This window comes from Ovis aries, chromosome 2 (genome assembly GCF_016772045.2).
Source record: "Ovis aries strain OAR_USU_Benz2616 breed Rambouillet chromosome 2, ARS-UI_Ramb_v3.0, whole genome shotgun sequence".
NCBI classification, from domain to species: Eukaryota; Metazoa; Chordata; class Mammalia; order Artiodactyla; family Bovidae; genus Ovis; species Ovis aries.
Window position 1 is genome coordinate 249,429,481 of NC_056055.1, and position 23,359 is coordinate 249,452,839.

Consider the following 23,359-nt stretch of genomic DNA (forward strand, 5'->3'; position numbering starts at 1 on the left):
AAGTGTGTTCTTTGGAACCATCTTTTCTAAGGGCAAACAATTTACTTTTTTTAACTTATGGTTTTCATAACCTGCAGATTATGTTTTTTCAAAATTCTGAAAACACGTTTACACCTCAAAGAATGAAGCAGGAAGTAAAACACTGACCAGTTTAAACTGGTTTTGACTCTTTAAATAGGCTATTTATTAATCAAACCTTGGAGAAGGAAATGGCAATCCACTCCAGTATTCTTGCTTGGAAAATCCCATGGACGGAGGAGCCTGGTAGGCTACAGTCCATGGGATCGCAAAGAGTCGGGCACGACTGAGCGACTCCACTTAAGCAAACCTTGAGGGCTTACAGAGACAGCACTGCGCGTGTGCAAGACGGGAACCCGCGTTTCCAGGATGCCCACGGGGCCAAGCACCTTCAGTCTAGGGAAGCGCAGCAGAAGTGGTTGCCATCGGGTCCCCCAACCAGGTGAAGCGAGAAGTCCTTCAGTAAGGAAACTCCGGCTTCCGTCTGCCGCGGCACCTTGTTAACCATATATGGACTGCTTTGAAAACTAGCCAATCAGCTTGTGCCAAGTTTGAATTTTCCCTAACTCCTTCAATTTTGCCCCAAACCGCGGCGCGGGGAGACAGGTTTCAGCCCAGTTTCCTGTCTCCTTGCTGGTCGACCTCGCAACAAAGCTCTTTCTTTTCTCGAAAGACGACCGTGTGGTCGTCTGGCTGAGGCCCTGTGGCCCCGGGCTGGGTGTAGGTCCTCGGCACAGGCCCTGGGTGGACACCTAGACGCGGTTTGTCTGGGGGCTGCCGTCGGGTTCCTGCTTCCAGCCGCAGAGGCGCTGCAGGCTCCTCCGCGCTCCTTTCATTCTGGGGGAAAGAAACAGCTCCTGGATCTTTGGGGTGAGTAGCCTCGTAAAAACGCGCTTGTGTATAAACTGTCCATTGACCGCATCACGGTTATGGGTTAGAGTCCCACTCTAAGGGAGACTGTATAAAAGGTTACAGCGCCTGCGGAGAGCGGAGATTCAGTTCCTCGTCTTGGAACTAAGATCCCAGGAGCCGGCCAAACAAATGAAAACACTTAACAGCCGCTGAGGTACTCAAAAGCTCGGATTAGAGTCCCAGGCCCTTAACTTTCTTTGTCAGGGTCTGATTATTTCATTTGTTAGGAATTGGTTAGTAGGGTTAAATTGGATGGTCACAGAAAAACTTTATTGAATCTGTATTCTGCCATTTTGCTGTGGTCATCCTGAAGAAAAAAACCCTTCTAAAATGGGGAATGGGAACAGCGTACCTGACAACACTCCCCTTGAAACGTGTTCTTCAACGTTGGTCGAGGGTTAGCTCTAAGCCGATGAAAAAGAAGCAAATGCTTTACTTGTGTAACACTGTCTGGCCCACATATCAGCTGGAGTCAGGGGAAAAGTGGCCCCAGAATGGGTCTTTGAACTATAATACTATTTTACAACTAGACTTGTTTTGTAAGAGACAGAAAAAATGGGAAGAAATCCAGTATGTACAATCATTTATGACTTTATATCAGAGGAGAAATTGGTATAAGGAAATTAATGAGAACACGATCACGATGGGTCAGAGGGAAGACTGTCAGGAAAGGTCTCTTTTACCGGAGTCAAGGTCAGATGGTGATCTGGTCCCTTCATCGCCACCTGTTGCAGTAGCCCGATGGCCTGCCGCTGCCTCGGTGCCTCCTCCAGTAGCCTGTCCCCCAGCGCCTCGTCCCCCAGCGCCTCCTCCAGTAGCCTGTCCCCCAGCGCCTCGTCCCCCAGCGCCTCCTCCAGTAGCCTGTCCCCCAGCGCCTCGTCCCCCAGCGCCTCCTCCAGTAGCCTGTCCCCCAGCGCCTCATCGCCCAGCGCCTCCTCCAGTAGCCTGTCCCCCAGCGCCTCGTCCCCCAGCGCCTCCTCCAGTAGCCTGTCCCCCAGCGCCTCGTCCCCCAGCGCCTCCTCCAGTAGCCCGACGGTCTGCCCCTGCCTCAGCGCCTTGTCCCTCAGCGCCTGCTTCAGTAGCCCCTCCCTCGGTACCCCCTCCCTCGCCAGCTCTTGTGTTAGCCCTCTCGTCCACACCTCTGGTGGCTCCCTCGACTTGTGAAGCGGGCCTTCCTGCAGGCAGTGCCAAGGGGCCTACCAGTCTTCCTCAGGCTGCTGGCCCAGCTCTGTGCTCACTCTTAGCAGATGGGCACGAAGGCACGGTCTCCCTTCTCTGTCCCCATCAGGGTACTCAGTTTGGCCCAGGGAACACTCTACCTCAGGCAAAGCGGTCTCTGTTCAGGCAGGTCCCAGCTGGCTTAGATGACCAAGGCCAATCCGGAGCACATGGAGTGATCCATTATGGTTTATCAGGAATAGATTTATTTAATTATAAAGCTAAAATGCCATCTTATCAGGATGATCCCAGGAAGATGGAGCGTCTCTTTAAAGGCATTTTTGCTGTTTATCATCCTAACTGGGCTGCGATACAGATCCTCTTGAATAGTCTCCTCAGTCCAGAGGAGCGCAGCATGGTATTAGAGAAGGCCCGTGAGGAGGCTGAAAGGCTCCGTGAGATACACCCAGAGAGTCCAATCAGAACTTCAGCAGAGCAGGCTCTTCCTGGAGCTGAACCAGGATGGGATCCCAGTGATCCAGGAGATCAAGCAAGGCTGGATCATTATAAAGATTGTTTAATGATTGGACTGCAAAAGGGGGCCAACAACTTCAAGAGGGTCCAGAATGTAAGGCAAGGGCAGGAGGAGGGCCCATATCCCTTTCTTGAAAGGCTTCATGAGGCTTTCCGAAAATATACTGATATTGATCCAGAACACCCAAATAACATGGGACTGGTCAATTTAACCTTTATCAGTCAGAGTGCCCCAGATATAAGAAGCAAACTACAGCAGCTAGAAGAGGGACCATGGCTGCCAACGGCTCAGTTGCTTGCGATTGCTCTTGAAGTGTTCAGAGACCGACTCAAGGTTCGAGAAAAGCAGGAGGAATGCATCTTGAGGAAGGCTGCTCTGCTCAGCCGTAACCAGTCAAGGCCCAGCAGGACATCTGCAAGAAAGAACAAACGGCCACTGCCAAGACCCCGGGGACCTCCAAAACGCAACCGAAAAGGTTATCCATTTGTTGGGCCACAACAGTGTGCCTTTTGTAAACAGGAAGGACATTGGAAACGGGAGTGTCCCAAAAACAGATGGGGCCCCCTCTTCCCCAAGACAACATCCATCAATGGTGTATCTGGGGAAGTTGCTCAGAAACCTTTTCTACAGAGGCTCCAATGTCACATAGAGAAAACATCTATAAAGTACAGCTTTATGTATGAGCCTGAATGTCATAGTCCCTCATCAGGACAAGAGGTGCTAAAAAATTTAAATGACGAAGTGGGTTTCTCAGCAGAAAAAGTAGACGCCAGAGTACTCCCAGGTCAAGATTTCACCCTCCAAGCTGCACCATTACAATTGGGAAACAAGACTCCATCAGATGTCCCTGAAGAAATTTTACAAAAGATAAGAGCAGATGTTTGGGCTGATGGGACACCAGGAAGAGCCAAGACAGCTGACCCAGTAGTAGTAAAACTCCGTCCAGGTGCCCAGGTTCCAAAGTTAAAGCAGCCTCCTTTGAAAAGGGATGTAAAGGAAGGCATAAAGCCTCTGATAAACACCTTTCTTAAATACCAATTAATTCAACCATGTCAGTCCCCATATAACACTCCTATTTTGCCAGTACAAAAACCTGGGACTGGAGAGTATCTTTTTGTGCAGAATTTGCGAGCTATCAACCAAATTGTAGAAGATATACCTTCAGTGATGCCAAATCCTTATACTTTGTTTACAGATTTATCTGGAGACTTTTGCTGGTTTACAGTTCTGAACTTAAAAGATGCCTTTTATTGCATACCCCTCAGTCCTGAATCCCAGAAACTGTTTGCATTCGAGTGGGATGATCCAGAGACAAACGTAAAGCAGCAGTATTGCTGGACGGTCCTTCCACTAGGGTTTAAAAATGCCACCACCATCTTTGTGGAGGCCTTTTTGAAGGCCTTGAAGGATCTCCAATTAAATGAAGGAATCTTACTCCAGTATGTGGGTAATATACTAATTGCTAGTAAAACTAAGGAAGCTTCAGACCAAAATACAGTCCTCACTTTAAACTTTTTGGCAGACTGGGGATATAAAGTCTCCAAAGAAAAGGCACAAATTTCTCAACCAACTGTACAGTATCTAGGAGTCGAGTTGTCAAAAGGACAGAGAAATCTGTTGCCAGATCGAAGGGAGGCAATAGCTGGGGTGAACGTGCCTACCACCAGAAAGCAACTGAAAAGGTTCTTGGGAAAGGCTGGGTTTTGTCGTATTTGGATTCCTAACTTTGGACTCATAGTCAAACCTCTCTATGAGGCTCTCAAAAGAAGTGTCAATGAGCCGTTAAACTGGACTGCTGAATGCCTTGAGTCATTCCATACCATCAAGGAGAAAATTTCAACAGCCCCAGCCCTTGGTCTCCCGGACATTAGAAAGCCATTTGACCTTTTTGTGCATGAAAGACAGGGTGTGAGTCTTGGAGTGCTAACTCAAAATTTAGATACTGTCAGAAGGCCAGTAGCTTACTTTTCCAAACAATTGGATACTGTAAGTCAAGGATGGCCAGTTTGCTTCCGGGCTGTGGCTGCGACCTGTGACCTTTTACAGGAAGCTGAAAAGTTCACCAAGGGCGGTCCTACCAGTGTGCACACCCCGCACCGTGTGCAGCCTTTACTTGAACGAAAGGGCGGATGTGTGCTTCCTGCAAAGAGGCTAGGAAAATACCGAGCCATCCTGTGTAACAGCCCGAACGTGACATTAAAGGAGGTGTCTGCTTTAAACCCAGCCACTCTGCTCCCTGGGGCAACAGAAGGGCCTGCTCACGACTGTATGCAAGTAACTGAAGAACAGTGTCCTCGGCCTGACCTGACCGATCAGTTTTCAGAAGTGGATCTAGAGAGAGATGATGAATGGGGATTTCATGTTGACTTTTGAGACTTGGATGATGATGAGTAACAAACGAAGAGGCTGGATATATAATGAACAGGAACTAGTGCTTAGATTGCAGCATTTAATGGGAAGAATTATACTCAACTACATCAAGGAACCCATTATAGGAAGGATACGACCTATCATTGTCTACAAAAGTTTATTGTTAGTCCATAAATGCAAAGGACCATTCAAAAGATAATACAAAACCGCCTGATTTGCACCAGAAACAACCCTAAAACTGGGCCACCTCCAGCAGAACCAGGAGGTGATTGGCAAATAGACTTTACTGTTGTGCCAAGAGCCATGGGACATTATAGGTATTTGCTGGTATTTGTGGACACCCTCACAGAATGGGTTGAAGATTTTCCACACCAGAGAGAGAGCTTCCTAGGTAAAAAGGCCTTACTGAAAGAAACTAGCCCTCGTTTGGGGTTGCCTCTTTCAATTCAAAGTGACAGCAGAGGAGATTTCATAGCTGGGGTAACTCAAGGGGTCTCTGGGGCCCTTGGGCTACAATAGAAGTTACATGCTTGATGGAGCCCTCAAAGTATGTCAGGAAGCCAACTTCACTTGAGATGCGGTCTTAACAGTTGCCCTTTTGGGGAGGGTAAGAATGGCCCCTAGAAGCAAAGGCCGCTTGAGCGCCTATGGACTGTTACATGGGAGACCCTGCCTTAAGGCTGAGTAGCACTGCAGTCTTGAAAGTGACCCCACGGTAACATGATTAGATAGTGTAGAATGTGCAGAGTCTCTCGGCGCTGTCTTATTCTGTAGCTGGTTAATGTTTCCCACAGACATTCCTTTCAATGCAGAAGCCCAGGGAAGTGGGTCCTCCTGAAACTCGGAAACAGTGCATCGCTGAAGAGCAGCTGCGGCCCAGGTGGATAGACCCTGTGAAGTTCTTCTGTTTACCCAGAGTTAAACCCTGGGTATACCACTCCTGAGTAAAAATAGTACCCATTTCTAACCAGCAGCTCCCTGTCCCCTTTACAGTTCTCAAACAGGGCACACTTTTTATGGACAGGAGAAAGTAAGCATACCAGCCGCCTTAATACTGGTGGGGCCTGGAAACCCCTTACTGATTTCTTGACCCCTGATTACACTTGTGAACCCTTAACTGACCTTCAGTTACTTTTCATCTAGAAACAGGACAGCTAAGACTCCACCTGGCTGGGAAGAGATGAGGACATCTTCAAAGTAGACAGCTTCTGTCCAGAAGTCTGGTCCAGGCCTATATAAATAAATATTCAATCACTAAAAATGTTTGAAATAACATGGTTTCAGTTAAGTTCAGTTGCTCAGTCGTATCTGACTTTGCGACTCCGTGAACCGCAGCATGCCAGGCCTCCCTGTCCATCACCAACTCCCGGAGTTTACCCAAACCCATGTCCATTGAGTTGGTGATGCCATCCAACCATCTCATCCTCTGTTATCCCCTTCTCCTCCTGCCCTCAATCTTTCCCAGCATCAGGGTCTTTTCAAATGAGTCAGCTCTTCACATCAGGTGGACAAAGGATTGGAGTTTCAGCTTCAGCATCAGTCCTTCTAGTGAACACTCAGGACTGCTCTCCTTTAGGATGGACTGGTTGGATCTCCTTGCAGTCCAAGGGACTCTCAAGAGTCTTCTCCACACCACAGTTCAAAAGCATCAATTCTTCGGCACTCAGCTTTCTTTATGGTCCAACTCTCACATCCATACATGACCACTGGAAAAACCATAACCTCGACTAGACAGACCTTTGTTGGCAAAGTAATGTCTCTGCTTTTTAATATGTTGTCTAGGTTGGTCATAACTTTTCTTCCAAGGAGTAAGCGTCTTTTAATTTCTTGGCTGCAATCACCATCTGCGGTGATTTTGGAGCCCCAGAAATAAAGTCTGCCATTGTTTCCACTGTCTCCCCATCTATTTCCCATGAAGTGATGGGACTGGATGCCATGATCTTCGTTTTCTGAATGTTGAGCTTTAAGCCAACTTTTTCACTCTCTTTCACGTTCATCAAGAGGCTTTTTAGTTCCTCTTCACTTTCTGCCATAAGGGTGGTGTCATTGGCATATCTGAGGTTATTGATATTTTTCCTGGCAATCTTGATTCCAGCTTGTGCTTCCTCCAGCCCAGTGTTTCTCATGATATACTCTGCATATAAGTTAAATAAGCAGGTGACAATATACAGCCTTGATGTACTCCTTTTCCTATTTGGAACCAGTCTGTTGTTCCATGTCCAGTTCTAACTGTTGCTTCCTGACCTGCATACAGGGGAGCAGGTTTCTCAAGAAACCAGGTCTGGTGGTCTGGTATTCCCATCTCTTTCAGAATTTTCCACAGTTTACTGTGATCCACACAGTCAAAGGCTTTGGCATATTCAATAAAGCAGAAATAGATGTTTTTCTGGAGCTCTCTTGCTTTTTCAATGATCCAGCAGATATTGGCAATTTGATCTCTGGTTCCTCTGCCTTTTCTAAAACCAGCTTGAACATCTGGAAGTTCATAGGTCACGTATTGCTGAAGCCTGGGTTGGAGAATTTTGAGCATTACTTTACTAGCATGTGAGATGAGTGCAATTGTGCGGTAGTCTGAGCATTCTTTAGCATTGCCTTTCTTTGGGATTGGAATGAAAACTGATCTTTTCCAGTCCTGTGGTCACTGCTGAGTTTTCCAAATTTGCTGACATATTCAGTGCAGCACTTTGACAGCATCATCTTTCAGGATTTGAAATAGCTCTACTGGAATTCCATCACCTCCACTAGCTTTGTTCATAGCGATGCTTCCTAAGGCCCACTTGACTTCACATTCCAGGATGTCTGGCTCTTGGTGAGTGTGAGTGATCACACCATCATGATTATCTGGGTCGTGAAGATCTTTTTTGTCTAGTTCTGTTTATCCTTGCCACCTCTTCTTAATATTTTCTGCTTCTGTTAGGTCCATACCATTTCTGTTTTTTATTGTGCCCATCTTTGCATGAAATGTTCCCTTGTAATTTTCTTGAAGAGATCTCTAGTCTTTCCCATTCTATTGTTTTCCTCTATTTCTTTGCATTGATCGCTGAGGAAGGCTTTCTTATCTCTCCTTGCTGTTTGGAACTCTGCATTCAAATGGGTATATCTTTCTTTTTCTCCTTTGGTTTTCACTTCTCTTCTTTTCACAGCTATTTGTAAGGCCTCCTCAGACAGCCATTTTGCTTTCTTGCATTTCTGTTTCTTGGTTTCATGGACTCCTAAAGAATAAGGTATGTTTTTGGAGGACTGTTAAAATTAGGAGTCATAGTTCTGTGTGTCATAGGGTTAATCTTTTTACCCACCAATTTTTTTACTTATTATCTGTCTCGTATATTTAAAAAGACCTCCCCCACTCTCATGATGATTGCCTGAGACTTTAGAATTCAAAGCAGGAACTTGTGAATGTTTACAATCGAGTGCAAAAACAATTTGATTCCTGTTATAATAATCTGCTATAATAATCTGTTATAATAATGCTGCTACTCAGCAAGAAGCAGCTATGTAAGAAAACTATGGTCTTTTTGAGTGAATAAACTTCAAAAAAATGTAAATGAGATATGAGCTTTTAGATAAACTATTAAGAATAATTATGCTTTAGGAATGTCTGTCTGAAATAGTCTGTCCAAATTGGGGTAACTTGAATTGGGTTGTGCTAAACTAAGTGATGGAAGTTCACTGACTAGCTAGCTCATTTCCAAATAGAGTAAGATTTTGAAACATTTATTACTGAACATTAGTTTCCCCTTACAAAGAAGCTAAAGAAATTTGGGACTGTTAATGACTAAAAATAAGCTGGCGCAAAAACTTGAATTTGGCTTTTCTCTCTGTTAAAAGGACACACTTTCTTCAGATGTTGAACTGCATTTGACAGTAGATTTAAGTTTATTTGCCTCTTACATGGTCTGTTCTGTATTTGCCTCTGAAATGCCATGTTGTTACTTTGGCTGAGTGAATAGCTATTGTTTCACAGTGACCTATAGTCCCATCTGACTGAGTGCTCGAAACCGTTCTGATATTTGTTGACAAAACTTCCTAAATCATTCTATGAAGCACTTTTGGCTTCTAGCTAACTTTGGGAAGCTTCAGAGGGCCCCTGAAACATCCCAAAGGGAGATATTACATTAATTGGGTTCAACTTCCGTGTTGAATTACGTGGGAAGTATTGTCAGGTGAACAATAAGTCTCGGGTCTATTGTATGGTGAATGTTACTAATACAGATATCCTAGAAACAATTTATATGTAAATTCTGATATATTCAGGTAAAATGTTGCCATAACTCTAATTACTATCTTAAAGTGTTGTCACAGCACTAACCGAGTTTCTTATGAAAATGCTTTCTCTTCAAGAAGATTTATAGAAAGGACTTTTGGATAAATACAAGTTTCTGAACTGGGTAAGAAATTAAAGGATTCTAGCTGGAAACCTGATGACTGTACAAAGATTAACAAAAGGCCTGAATGAATTGGCAAATATGCTTATCACTTTTATGGTTTCTGAAAAATTACTCGTTTGAATCTGTTTTCCAGATCTTAGGAAACCTTCCCCTCAAACTAATTATGACTTAACAGAAATTTGGTAAAATGATATTTAATAAACAAATTGAAACATTTACCTTTTTTCTCTATCTGAGCCCTTCAGAAATGGGAAACTCTTAGGGTTCCAGTAACTTTATCAGATAGATTAGGAAGGTTATCTCACTAATAGGTACAGAAATCTCAGTTTTGGAGACCTTGAGAAAGGGAGGAGTTCACTTAGATCTGTTAGGCAAAATGTGTGATAAGCCTTTGGGATGACTTTCCTACCCCTGAAAGGTTTTATTTTAAAGTTAAGTTTGAGACTCCATAAAAGTTTCAGCAAAGCGAAAAAAAAACCACAAAAGTTTATGATCAATTATGGTTATATAAATAATCAGGTCAAGTTTATTGAGAACAGACCTACTTTGTAAACAAGTCTTAATTTGGTTATATTTGGTAAAAATGAGGGTGATTTTAGGGAGAAAAGGATGTTTCAATGAGTGTTAAATCCCAGTCTGTATCTACTAAGACTCATTTCCTGAATAGATCTCTGCTGTTAGGATATATTAATGTAAAATTTAATTGAATTATTAAAGGATACTCTCAGTTTGTTTCTGAAGCTTAGCTCAATAATCTGTCTTTGGATAAAGATCAGATGTCTCGAGACCTGCAACCAAGACTGGAAAAAGACATAATTTAAGGAACTGTCCCCAACCTGGCTGGAAGGACCTTTTATCAGCTACTCTTAACTGGCTCATGCACAGTGAAATTGAAGGAAAATTGACTCTTGGACTAACTCCCACTTCCAAAGGCCCCTCCACTGGACTGGTCTATAAAGAGGAGTGGCTGACCTCAAACTCACCTTAAAACGATGCTCAGACAGAGGAAACTGCAGGAGGATGGGAAGACGATGACGTCAGAAGTAGACTGCTTGCCCAAGATGCCCGACCTGATTCTAGGGTCATTTACAACGCTTTCTTGATTCCTTGGACCTTTGCACATCAATCGAACGTTTTCTGTCATAGACACGATTCTGTGCTAATTTAAAGCTCAATCCAGTTGTCGGGTTGCGGCCTAGTACTTCCGGGTTACCTTGGTGGATTTCTCCTCTCCAGGGCTCTGATTGGATAGACCCTAGAAAGTTTATTTTAAAAGAGAGTTCAGCCCTGTTCTCTCTATTCATGATATTACTAGATGGGATCCTCTCACTTGGTCAGCTAATAATACCTGCTCTGACCCTGGCTCATAGATTTAAGTGTTTTCTTAGGGTCATTTAAACTCAGTAACAAGCTAAGTCTCAATCAAAGAAAATGTGACCTCTTGACTACTAAAAGGAAAATTCCCACAATTATGGGATGGGTCTATATATGCTTAACACCAGGCTATGGTTAAGTTTAAAAGCTCTTTATGTTGGGAACAATTAAATCATACTAAGAATGATCAACCTAGTATTATTATAAAACTAGGCTGAGTACTTTGTGAACTATGCCTATTATTACCGTTACAGAGAATGATTGATATGAAACTCAATGGATTTGTGGTAGTAACTTATAGCCCTGGCACCTACCAGGATGGATAGGAAGGTATAGCCTGGGATTACCATGAACTCAAGTCATACACATAATAAATTAGAGGTCAAAGATTTACAACAGACCGTAGAAATTGAGACAGGCTATGAGGAGACAAATGCCTGGCTGGAATGGATTGAATATTCTGTGCGCACTTGAAATAAGAGCAACTGTTACGCTTGCGCAACAGGTAGGCCGGAGTCTCAGTGGTGCCATTGCCGCTCGGATGGACCTCAGATGCTATGGGCATAGAACGCGTGATACTCCTCTTTCAGGACAATATGGCCCGGGGTAACAAATCCTGCAGGACCTTGTCACTAACGTTCGTGACTGTGAAGGGTCCGAGGCATAACCCCCAAAGACTGTCAAACCCTCATTCCGTAATGCAAACTATACCTCGTGCCTCTCTAGGTGGGGGGAACAGTTAGCATTCTTGGGGAATGTGTCTGGGTGCAGTGAAGGCCGGTCCTTTGAGGGGATGAACAACGATTCTGCATGAACTATGGCCTGGGAAGACATCTGGTGTTGTGGAGGACCATTGCTTGCGACTCTGCCGGCCAGCTGGAGTGGAATCTGCACTCTCGTTCAATTGGCTGTCCTTTCCACCCTGGCATTTCGACCCTCGGATCCACCTCTTAAGCAGACTAACCACAGAGCCAGAAGGAACACCCTTGCCCCAGGTGGGTCATCTGATCCCTATGTATTTATTCTGCTGGGGTCCCTAGAGGTATTCCTAATGACTCCAAGGCTAGAAACCAAATAGCAGCGAGGTTTGAGTCAGTATCATTCTGGTGGTCCACCATTAACAAAAATGTTGATTGGATAAACTATATTTACTACAACCAACAGAGGTTTGTTAACTATACCAGAGATGCTCTAAGGGGAATAGCAAAACAGATGCTACCAGCAAAACGGCCTGGGGAAAATTGACTGGCCTTAGACACGCTTCTGGGCTTCCCTTGTGGCTCAGCTGGTAAAGAATCTGTCTGCAATGCAGGAGACCTGGGTTTGATCCTTGGGTTGGGAAGATGCCCTGGAGAAGGGAAAGGCTACCCACTTTGGCATACTGGCGTAGAGAATTCCACGGACTGTATAGTCCATGGGGTCGCAAAGAGTCGGACACGGCTGAATGAGTTTCACTTTCACTTTCAGACATGATTCTGGCAGAAAAGGGAGGCGTATGTGTTATGGTATGGTGTTAATGTCGTACTTTCATACCCAACAACACGGCCCCTGATGGCACAATAACAAGGGCCTGGCAAGGTCTGACCCCCTTGGGTAACGAGTCGGCCGAAAACTCGGATAGGTGACCCGTTGTCCAGTTTGATGGGACAGTGGTTTGGGAGATGGAGAGGCATCATGTTGTCTATCTTGACTGCCCTTATTATCACACTTGAAATACCCCGCTAGGGTGTTGCCTCATTCCTTGTGTCAGGAGCCTAATACAAAGATGAATAGAAACAGCTCTCACCAAGCAGTCGGCTGCAGCCTGTCATAGCAACCTTCTATTCCTGGAGGAGTCTGAACGTGAAAGTCATTCCATGCTGAGTTCGAAGGAAAGAATCGCTGACCATCATAAAAATGGGGTGGGACTTGTAAGAAACATATGGTCTTTTCTACCAAAGAAGAGAGACTGAAGAAATGGATTCATATTGATTTTTTTAGAATAGCTAAATAGGAAGGTATGTCTATCTGTGTGTTTATGTATGCATCTGACTTGTGAATAAGAGTCCTGGGAGGGTGACTCGTCGGTCTTCTGTTTTCTTGCCTTCCTGGTTTCTCTTCCTCATAACAACAACTTGGCAGGCTGATTTTGCGGGCTCTACCCTGGACACAGGCAAAGAACCAAAGGGCTGGAGAAAATGTTTAATATAAATCCTCCACTCAGCAGCTTACAAGTATCACGCATGACCCCCAGCGACCAATAAAATTTTAGGCGCCGTTCGGGGAAGACTGTGACCCTGTGGTCCTCAGCCTGTGAGGGACCAGGGGAGGGAACCTGCGTTTTAGGGATGAAAACCGGGAGCGCTTCCCACTCGCTGCGCCCGCTCCCGCAACTTTGCGGAAGTAGAGACTGCCTTGTGAGCCGCTTCCGTCTGCGTTATTCCTGTGACTCAGAGCATTTCCTACAGCTAGAGCGGACGTTGCTCTGTTTCCCTTAAGACTGAGGAATGTACCAAGGAAAGGGGGGAAATAGCACATAAAGCACTGACCTGTTTACCCTGGTTTGCCTCCTGCAATAGGCTGTTGATTAACCAAGCCTTGAGTTATTTTACAGACAGCGCTGCACATGTGGAAGACGGGAACCCAAGTCTCCAGGATGACGCCGGGACCTGGAATCTTCAGTTTACAGAACTCATGAAACAGACTGTTGCCCCTGCAGCCTTTTACCAGCAAGAAGTTCTTCAACAAGAAAAACCCAGCTTCCGGTTGTCCAAGTAGCTTGCTTCCAATCGGCTTTCTGACCTTCGAGACTAGCCAATAAGACTGTGCCAAGTTTGAAATTCCCCTAACCCCTTACATTTCACCCTGAACACTGGATGGGGAGACAGATCTGAGCCCTGCCTCCTGTTGACTGACCTCACAATAAAAGTTATTCTTTTTTTAAAAGCTGGTGCCATAGTGTTGGCTTCTGTGTGTTGCAGACAGTGAGCCCTTGCTTGGTAACAAAAGGATGAAAAATATCCACTGATGCATACGAATTTTGGTATTTCTATCTGATAGAGTGAAAATGGTGGCAGTATTTCCTCCTCGTAAAGCAGTATTCCAAGCATCGATTAACACTATATCCTCCACTGTGAGGTGAAAACATTAGTTGTTCTATCAACATGAGTTGATAGAATTGCACCTGAGCTGGATGGCCAGAATATTGACGTTCTCCTGAGTCTTTAATGACGGACATATACATTAACAACACCTTAGAAACTCACTTTATGTGTCTTCCTAAAGTGTTCTCTGTTTTGTTTTTGGACACTTGCAACTTTAACGTGCTGTGTGATCTTTGGAAGGTACTTAGGGTTTCTGGGCCTCAATTTCCCCCAGTTAAGAAAGGATAATAATAACAACTCCTTCAAAGGTAAACTGTAAGGATTAAATGAGTTACTGTGCTGAAAACCTTAGGAAAATGCTTAACCTACAGTACAAGTTCTAAGGATTAGCTGTTATCATTATGGCGGTGTCTGGCCAGCGTTAATTCACTGGTGCTCACTTGTGTCTAACTCTGTGATCCATGGACTGTAGCCCACGAGGCTCTCTGTCCATGGGCTTCTCCAGGCAAGAATACTGTAGTGGCTTGCCATTTCCTTCTCCAGGGGATCTTCCTGACCCAGGGATCGAACCCGGGTCTCCTGCATTGCAGGCGGACTCTTTACCCATTGAGCCGCTGGGGAAGCCCCTGCCTGCCTTAAGAAGATTTATAATTCTCACTTCTCTAATCCTTTTTTTTTTTTTTTTTTTTTGCCAAAACATGAAAGCAGAAGAGGCAGACAACTTGTGTTTTATTCTCTCTGACGTGTTCCGGTAGGCCTCTCAGTATTGAAAACATATCATTTAGTGGTGTTGCTTTTGGCTGCTACAATCAAGTTATCTTAGAATGCCTTCTCAGAGTAGGTTTCTTCTCATATTTTTAGCATGCTATTTAATCTTTCTAAAGTGAGTTTCCTGTTGAGAAATGTTGCATTTGTATGCCTAATGATTATTATAAATTACAGTCATGAGTTAACTGTTACTAGTCTTTATTTAGAAGTTACAGTAACATGCTTACTAGCTTTCTGGGTTCATGACTTCCTGTGTCTGGAATTTCAATCCTCTCTTGGTCTGTCCTCAGTCCATTGTTTTTACCAAGATGCCTCTGGTGTAAGTCACCCGCAGTTGGTGACTCCAAAAGTTCATCTCCAACCCTGAACTGACCTAATGTTTCCAATTCATATAGCTAGGTTTCTTCCTGGCACTTCACATATACGTTCCACTAGCAGTTCAAACGACTTCCCTGGTGGCTCAGGCGGTAAAGTGTCTGCCTACAATGCAGGAGACCTGGGTTCGAGCCCTGGGTTGGATCGATCCTCTGGAGAAGGAAATGGCAACCGACTGCAGTACCCTTGCCTGGAAAATCCCATGGACGGACGAGTATGGTAGCCTACAGTCCCTGGGGCCGCAAAGAGTTGGGCACGACTGAGCGACTTCACTTGCACTTTTCAGCAGTTCAAATACTCTGCTCTGAAATACTACTAATACCATTAAAGTCTGGACCAACTTGAAAGATCAAAGACTTTGTTTTGTTCACTCTCTGGAACTATACTTTAAATACATCCTCCTGTGAACTCAATTCTTAAAAAAAAGATTAATTCACTTATGGCTGCGGTGGGTCTTCATTGCTGCATGGGCTTTCAGTTCAGTTCAGTCGCTCAGTCGTGTCCAGCTCTTTGCGACCCCGTGAATCGCAGCACGCCAGGCCTCCCTGTCCATCACCAACTCCTGGAGTTCATTCAAACTCAGGTGCATCGAGTCGGTGATGCCATCCAGCCATCTCGTTCTCTGTCGTCCCCTTCTCCTGCCCCGAATCCCTCCCGGCATCAGGCCTTAGGGCTACTATATTGCTCGATGTGTGGACTTCCCCTTGCAGGGGCTTTTGTTGCGGAGTATAGGCTATAGGTGTGTGGGCTCCGTAGTTTCAGCTCATGGGCTCTACAGCACAGATTTCAGTCAAGTTGTGGTGCACAGGCTTAGCTGCCCTGCAGCGTGTGGAGTCTTTGCTGGCCAGGGACTGACCCATGTACCCTGCGCTGGCGGGTGGATTCTTAACCACTTAGCCACCAGGGCAGCCCTGAGCTTATTCTTTTAAGTAAATTGTTCTAACCGCCTTGGCAGCAACATGGTCGATGAGACCATCAGTCAGGCATCACCTAAGCCTCACTTTTTGAGATGTGATTAGTTTTTCCTGCTGCTAAGTCACTTCAGTCGTGTCCGACTCTGTGCGGCCCCACAGACGGCAGCCCACCAGGCTCCCCCGTCCCTGGGATTCTCCAGGCAAGAACGCTGGAGTGGGTTGTCATTTCCTTCTCCAGTGTGTGAAAGTAAAAAGCGAAAGTGAAGTTGCTCAGTCGTATCCGACTCTTCGTGACCCCATGGACTGCAGCCCACCAGGCTCCTCCATCCACGGGATTTTCCAGGCAAGAGCACTGGAGTGGGGTGCCATTGCCTTCTCCATAGTTTTTCCTAGTTGCAGTTAAGGCTTTGTAAGTTTCTGCATGTTACCAGCAGAGGGCGATAGTTTCTCACAATTGTGTTACGTTTGGCAAGGAGCTTTAACAAAGGAGTTTGATGAGCATTCCTGACTGAATCTTCCAGGAGACCAGAAAGATAGATATCTTGGAGATCATTTGAGGATGCCGCAAAGGAAACAGCTTTTGTTCCACCAAATAGGTAATCAAGAGCCCAGCCCTAATTAATCATGTAGGCCTGTGATCTTGGGCAAGTCCCTTCCTCATCTCTAAAATGAAGGGATGGAACCAAGTGAAGTCTAAAGTTGAGGAAGTGGGGGACTTCCTTGGTGGTCCATTGGTTAAAACTCCGTGCTTCCGATGCAGGGGGTATTGGTTCAGTCCTTGGTGGGGGAACCAAGATCCCACATGCTGTGGCATGGCCAAAAATGACTAAATTGAGGAAGTGGTGGCAGTTTCTTCCTCCAGGGGGAAAGCCCCCAAAGTTGGTGCAGTGGCATAAGCAAGCACGGGCAGAGACCCTAGAGGACAAGCTTCTCTTTCTTATGAGATATGTTCGTTATACCATGGTCGGGGCTTAGTGATTTGCACTCAGAACTTAGGTACGTTTGAGCTACGACATGGAACAGTCTGGCATGTGATAGAAATAGGAGGAAAGCCCATAGTGAGAGCATTCTCCATCTGACTTCCAAGCTGAGGGCATGTAGGCAGTTAAGAAATAAATGGCCACTTCTTGTTCAGTTGCTCAGTCCTGTCCGACTCTTTGGGACTCCGTGGACTGTAGCATGCCAGGCTTCCCTGTCCTTCACTATCTCCAGTTTGCTCGAAACTCACGTTCATTGAGTCAATGATCCCACCCAACCAACGCATCCTCTGTTGCTCCCTTCTCTTGCCTTCAATCTTTCCCAGCTTCAGCTTCAGCATCTGTCTTTCCAATGAATATTCAGGGTTGATTTCCTTTAGGATGGACTGCTTTGATCTCCTTGCTGTCCAAGGGACTCTCAAGAGTCCTCTCCCAACACCACAGTTCAAAAGCATCAAGTTTTCAGTGCTCAGCTTTCTTTATAGTCCAACTCTGACATCCATACATGACTACTGGAAAAACTATAGCTTTGACTAGATGGGCCTTTGTTGGCAAGGGGATGTCTCTGCTTTTTAATACGCTGTCTAGGTTTGTCATAACTTTTCTTCCAAGGAGCAAACATCTTTTAATTTCATGGCTTGTAGTCACCATCTGCAGGGACTTTGGGGCCCAAGAAAATAAACTATTACTGTTTCCATTGTTTCCCCATCTATTTGCCATGAAGTGATGGGATTCAATGCCATGATCTTAGTGTTTTGAACGTTGAGTTTTAAGCCACCTTTTTCACTCTGCTCTTTCACTTTCCTCAAGAGACTCTTTAGTTCCTCTCCGCTTTCTGCTATTAGGGTGGTGTCATCTGCATAGCTGAGGTTATTTCTTCCAGCAATCTTGATTCTGGTTTGAGCTTCATCTAGCCCGGCATGTCTCATGATGTACTCTGTATCTAAGTTAAATAAACAGGGTGACAAGATACAGCCTTGACATATTCCTTTTCCAGTTTCCCTACAGTTCCGACTGTTGCTTCTTGACCTGCATACAGGTTTCTCAGGAGGCAGGTAAGGTGGTCTGGTCTTCCCATCTCTTTCAGAATTTTCCAGTTTGTTGTACTCCATACACAACAAAGGCTTTAGCATAGTCAATGGAGCAGAAGTTGATGTTTTTGGAATTCCCTTGATTTTTCTATGAACCCCCTGTGCTGTGCTTTGTCTCTCAGTCATATCTGTTTGTGACCCCAGGCAGCCCGCCAGGCTCCTCTGTCCCTGGGGATTCTCCAGGCAAGAATACTGGAGTGGGTTGCCATGCCCTCCTCTAGGGGATGGTCCCAACCCAGGGATTGAACTCAGGTCTCCCACATTGCAGGTAAATTATCTTTAATTTCTGAGCCACCAGGGAAGACCAAGAATACTGGAGTGGGTAGCCTATCCCTTCACCAGGGGATCTTCCCAACTCAGGGATCGAACTGGAGTCTCCTGCATTGCAGGTGGATTCTTTACCAGCTGAGCTGCCTGGAAAGCCCATGAACCCCCTCCCAGTATTTAAAATGTGCATGTCTGTTAACCCAGCAATTCCATTTTTTAAAATATTTTCTTTATGTGGACGATTTTATAAATTCTACTGCATATGTTACAATATTATTTCTGTTTTATGTTTTGGTCTTTTGGTCAGGAGGCATGTAGGCGCCTACTTACCAGGGGCGGAACCCACACCCTCTGCGTTGGAAGGTGAAGTTGTAACCACTGGACTGCCTCAGTCCTTGCCCAGGGAAGTCCCCCAGCAACTGCATTTCTAGGAAATTTCCCTACAGATGCATTTACTCATATGCAAATAAATGTATAAGGATATTCATTGCTGTTTATTTATAATCACAGAAGACTGGAAACAAATTCCTATCACTAGAGGATTTGTTTTAAAAATATATGGACCAGCCATGCAAAGGAATAGAATGAACTAGTAACAAAACGTAGGAGGTTCTAAATAAACTGACTTCAAAAGGTCTCAAAGAACCATAGTTATTAGAAAAACAAGGTACAGAGCAGTGTATATAGTTTGCTTTTTGCAGGTTTTTAAATTTATATGTGTATTTGTGTATGCATCCCTAGAAAGATAAAAGGAACTCGTGACGGTGGTCACCTTGGTGGAGAGGTGAAGCCTACCAGGAAGCTGGGAGACGGCAGGATGGACCTCATTTTATTATATGCCCTTTGGTACCCTTTGAAATTTGTTTTATGTGCGTATATTATTTATTCTAAGTAAGTAAATACATAGGAAATTCATTTCAGTAATTGTTGTGATGGCCTCTGGATGACACTGGAGGGATGGGGTCACAGCCACTCCTCTCATCCTGGCTTTCTTTTGTCCCCTCATCTCCAGTCACGTCCCAGTCTGTCTTCACCGTGCAGAGAGACTGTTCTATCTAAAACACGATTTCATCATCTATCCTCCCTGCCCCCAAACCTCCATGACCTAGGAGGTAATATCCAGTTTTTCTCCTGATATTCCAGGCCATAGATTAACTGACCTTAACCTTATGTTCCTTTTGTTTGTCAGAAGCTACACTGTACCGAGTTCAGTAGCAAAGTCTTTGAAGAGAGACCACCTGGGTTCAAACCCACTGTGACTTTAGGTTAAGCCCCTTAATCCCAGCGTGCTTCAGGGTCATCATCTGCAAAATAAGCTCAACAAAGGCACGCACTTAGCGGTGTTTAGAAGTTGTACAACATAGAAGAGTTAGTCGCTTGTCCAACTCTTTGCAACCCATGGACTGGAGTTCACCAGGCTCTTCTGTCCATGGGATTCTCCAGGCAAGAATACTGAAGCAGGTTGCCAATTCCTTCTCCAGGACATCTTCCCAACCCAGGGACAGCACCCAGGTCTCCTGCATTTCAGGCAGACTCTGCCTACTGTCTGAGCTTCCGGGAAGCTGAAGTAGCAGCGTTTGGTGCATAAGAAAAGTAGACACTATACATTGACTGTCATCGCTCTAAGAATACGACTGCTTTGGGGCTTATCATCAATGATAATTTTTATTGGCCTTTTTACACAGTATTTTCTGTCTCTCCCAGTAAACTGTGGGGCCTCCATGAGGTCAAGGACTTTGTTGTTTTATTTAAAAGTATATTACTAGACTTCTTAAAAAGTACATTACTATGGCTTGGCACATTGTTCTTGTTTAGTCACAAAGCCATGCCCAACTTTTTTGTGACCCATGGACTGTAGCCTGCCAGGCTCCTCTGGCAGTGAAATTTTCCAGGCGAGAACAGTGGAGTGGGCTGCCGTGGGTACTCACTAATATTTGACTGGATGCCTTGCTTTCAGATTCCCAGTTCATTTAGTCGTTCAACACTTAGTGAGTCTCTAATGTGTGCCAGTCTCTATTTGGTGATAAAGCAGTGTGCAAAAAGTCCCTGCTATCTTTGAGCTAGGAGATGCACGGTGGAGTGGTTCTGTATTTGAACCTGTTCTATCATGATCTAGGAGTTCCAAACCCAACTGGCCATCAGAATCCCTGGGGAGCTTTAGAAGAAGTCTGAGGCAGTGTCTAGACTGGGCCCTGGAACCTACAGTTTTTTTACACAAGATTTTTATCATCGTTAAAAGTCTGGATTTTAATAAGATTCTTGGACGCATGGCCCACATCTGTTGGCTCATTCAACTTTAGTACCTGTCTCATCCCCAGTAGCTTTTCCAGAATCACCACCTCACTATACAACTCCAAGTGTTTTCCCAACTCAAACTTGAACTTCTTCAGCATTTTATTATTTATTCATTCATATGAAAAAGTTTACGTGAAATGCAGTTCATTCACAATGTTGTGTTAGTTTCAGGCGTACCGCAAAGGGATTCACTTATGTGACCCGGGGATCAAACCCTGATGTCCTGCACTGGCAGGCGGATGCTTCACCATTGAGCCGCCATGGATGCCCCAGCTGTGTGTGTGTGTGTGTGTGTGTTTTCTAACAGACGGCATGGAGTGGGTAACTAGACTGATAAACTGTCTGGGTCTTTTCCAGTGCTGTCTGAAGTCAGCTTCTTGGCTACTTCTGTCTAGTCATCTGTCTGCATCTCTCGGGTCACGATGTCCATCATCTTTTGGGTTTGGTGGGCCTGTTGGTGCTGAGCATAAGAGTGCTTCTGAATCTGATTGTTTCATTTTCTTTTTTTTAGTAAAGTCAAGAGAAAACAGACAAGCAAATAACCGTCAGTAATCTTGACATCAACATGAGCTTCATTCACAGTCTGCCATCTTTGGCCATGGAGCATGTTTTGTCAGAGGTATCATTGCCACGGAAACTAGGCAGTTTTTGCTCTGAACATCCTCAGTAATTAGCTTGAAGTTTTAAAATGCCACTTCATCTTTCTGCACATCAGCAAAGCTCACTTCAAAAACAACAACCCCAGAGGCCATCAGATGGGATTTTGGTTCCCAGAGATTTTATGACTAGTGTTTTTCCGATATTTCTTATATTGAACATAGCTGATGCTTTCGCATTATACCAATCTTTCTTAGAAAACAGACCAACCGCTTCCTTCTTGGTTCCCTTTTTGCTGCCTTTCATGAGGTGCTTGTTGTTGCTGACCTCCAGAGAGCCAAAAGGTAGAACCTGCATTTTTAAAAGGAAGCACTTACAAGCTGGCCCAGTGTTTCTAACACTGAGCTCCACCGAGTATTTGGGGGTGGGGAATTGTTCACACGTTCCATGACAGTTTTTAAGCTTGAGATTTAAAAAGTTTACTATTTGACGCCGGGGTCTTCCCTGCTGCAAGCGCTTTTCTCCCGCGGTGGGCGGGGCTCCTCTGGGTGCCGCGCGTGGGCCTCTCGTCGCAGCCTCCTGTCTTGTAAGCACTCAGGCTTCAGCAGCTGTGGCACGTGGGCTCGGTATTTGGGCTCTCCAGCCCTAGAGCACAAGCTCAGTAGTTGGGGGACACAGGCTTAGTCGTCTCGAGGCATGTACAGTCTTTCTGGACTCGGGACCAAACCTGTGTCTCCTGCATTGGCAGACATTCTTTGCCACTGAGCCAGCCAGGAAGCCAAGCTTGGGATTTTTAATGATATGATTTTAATATTCATTTTTAGATATAACTGCCGTTTCTCTTTTGCAGCGACATTTCCTAACTGAAAGGCTTTTTTCCCCCCCTAAGATTTATTTACTTATTGGCTGTGGAGGGTCTTCGGTTGTTTTGAGCAGGCTTTCTCTGCTTGCGGTGGGCAGGGGCTACTCTTCCTTGGTGTACGGGCTGCTCTTGTTGTGGAGCACCTGCTCCAGGACCCACTGGTTCAGTAACTGCCATGCAGAGGCTTAGTTGCGCCCCCCCCCCCCCCCCCCCCCCGGGAAAGTGGGATCTTCCAGCACGAGCGATTGAATTGGTGTCCCCTTCATTGCAAGGCAGATTTCTAACGACAGGATCACCAGAAAACTCCCTCCATGAGTGTTTAACCAGGGGTCTTTGCATTATTCAAGTGTGTAGCACAGATCTAGTGCTTTTCAGAGTGAGGTTGACCCAGATCTGTTCAATAGCGTCTTGCCTTCCCAACTTGAGAGCAAACTTGGTTCTGACCCAGCTCCATGTCCTATGAGATGTCCCAGTGTCCACTTTATCCCAGGGTGGTGGGCTGGCAGTTCAAGGTTGCTTCATTGTTAGGTGCCTGGGGTGAAGACTGAAGTCCTTGGGCTCTGTATCTCTGGCATTTCCTTAGACCACATGCTGTGCAGATACTTCAGGAAGGTTCGCATCTACACACCAGATTGCTCCCTTGGAAGGGCGACTTTGCTGGAACCCATCCCATCGCAATAATGATGGAAAGCACAAAGCTTGCGAGCCAGTTACGCCTAAATTCAAATCCTACCTCCGCACCCCAGCTACCCTGCAATGTGGCTTTGGGAAAATGATACATCCTGTGCGTTAGTTTCCTCACCTGAAAAATGGAGTCAGTAACAAGTCACACAGTGGTTGTCACAGTCACGGGAGGCTTCGCTTGCATAGCCAAGGCACTGAGCTGCTCTCCGTCGGTTGGCATCAAGCGCGCTTGAGCTCCTCGGACCCTGAGAAGTACAGGTGAACTAACTGACATCTATTACAGGCTCAAGCCGTTGGTAAACCTGCTCGGTCGTCCCAAGCAGTGCGGGTGAGAGGTTCGGAGGCCGTGTGTCGGCACCGGAGCAAGGGCGGGCGCAGAAGCGCGGCGCTTCCCCCCTCGCTCCAGCCCGGCTGCCCAGGCGGCGTTCCGACCTTGGAGAGCCTCCCGGGGCCTGCAGGGGGTGCGGGGCAGGGGCGGCGCGCGGCGGCGGGCTGAGGCTGCAGGCTGAGGCGGCGGCGGGCTGAGGCTGCGGGCTGGGGCGGCGGGCTGAGGCGGCGGCGGCGGGCTAGGCGGCCTGAGGCGGCGGCGGGCTGAGGCTGCGGGCTGAGGCGGCGGCGGGCTGAGGCTGCAGGCTGGGGCGGCGGGCTGGGGCGGCGGCGGGCTGAGGCTGCAGGCTGAGGCTGCGGGCTG

At 45.9% G+C, this 23,359-nt stretch overlaps 1 protein-coding gene, 1 long non-coding RNA gene and 1 pseudogene across 3 annotated transcripts in view; 1 reads left to right on the forward strand and 2 right to left on the reverse strand.

Annotated features, from left to right (window-relative positions):
- The first annotated feature begins 591 nt into the window (after positions 1 to 591).
- The window catches only part of FBXO42 (F-box protein 42), a 124,352-nt gene continuing 101,584 nt past the window's right edge, over positions 592 to 23,359 (forward strand). The window contains exons 1-2 of one of the 2 annotated variants that reach the window (XM_060411540.1): positions 592 to 888; positions 17,881 to 17,927. The gene's annotated coding sequence lies outside the window, so the exon portion shown is untranslated. The remainder of the gene's footprint in view (positions 889 to 17,880; positions 17,928 to 23,359) is intronic. The other variant, XM_004005177.5, reaches the window with a different exon arrangement.
- Positions 2,325 to 23,335, reverse strand: LOC132659362 (small ribosomal subunit protein eS1-like; annotated as a pseudogene).
- Positions 2,325 to 23,335, reverse strand: LOC132659363 (uncharacterized). The gene is made up of 3 exons (XR_009599696.1): positions 22,787 to 23,335; positions 6,116 to 6,224; positions 2,325 to 3,035 (listed from the first exon to the last, which is right to left on the reverse strand). It is a non-coding gene; the product is annotated as an uncharacterized LOC132659363 (long non-coding RNA).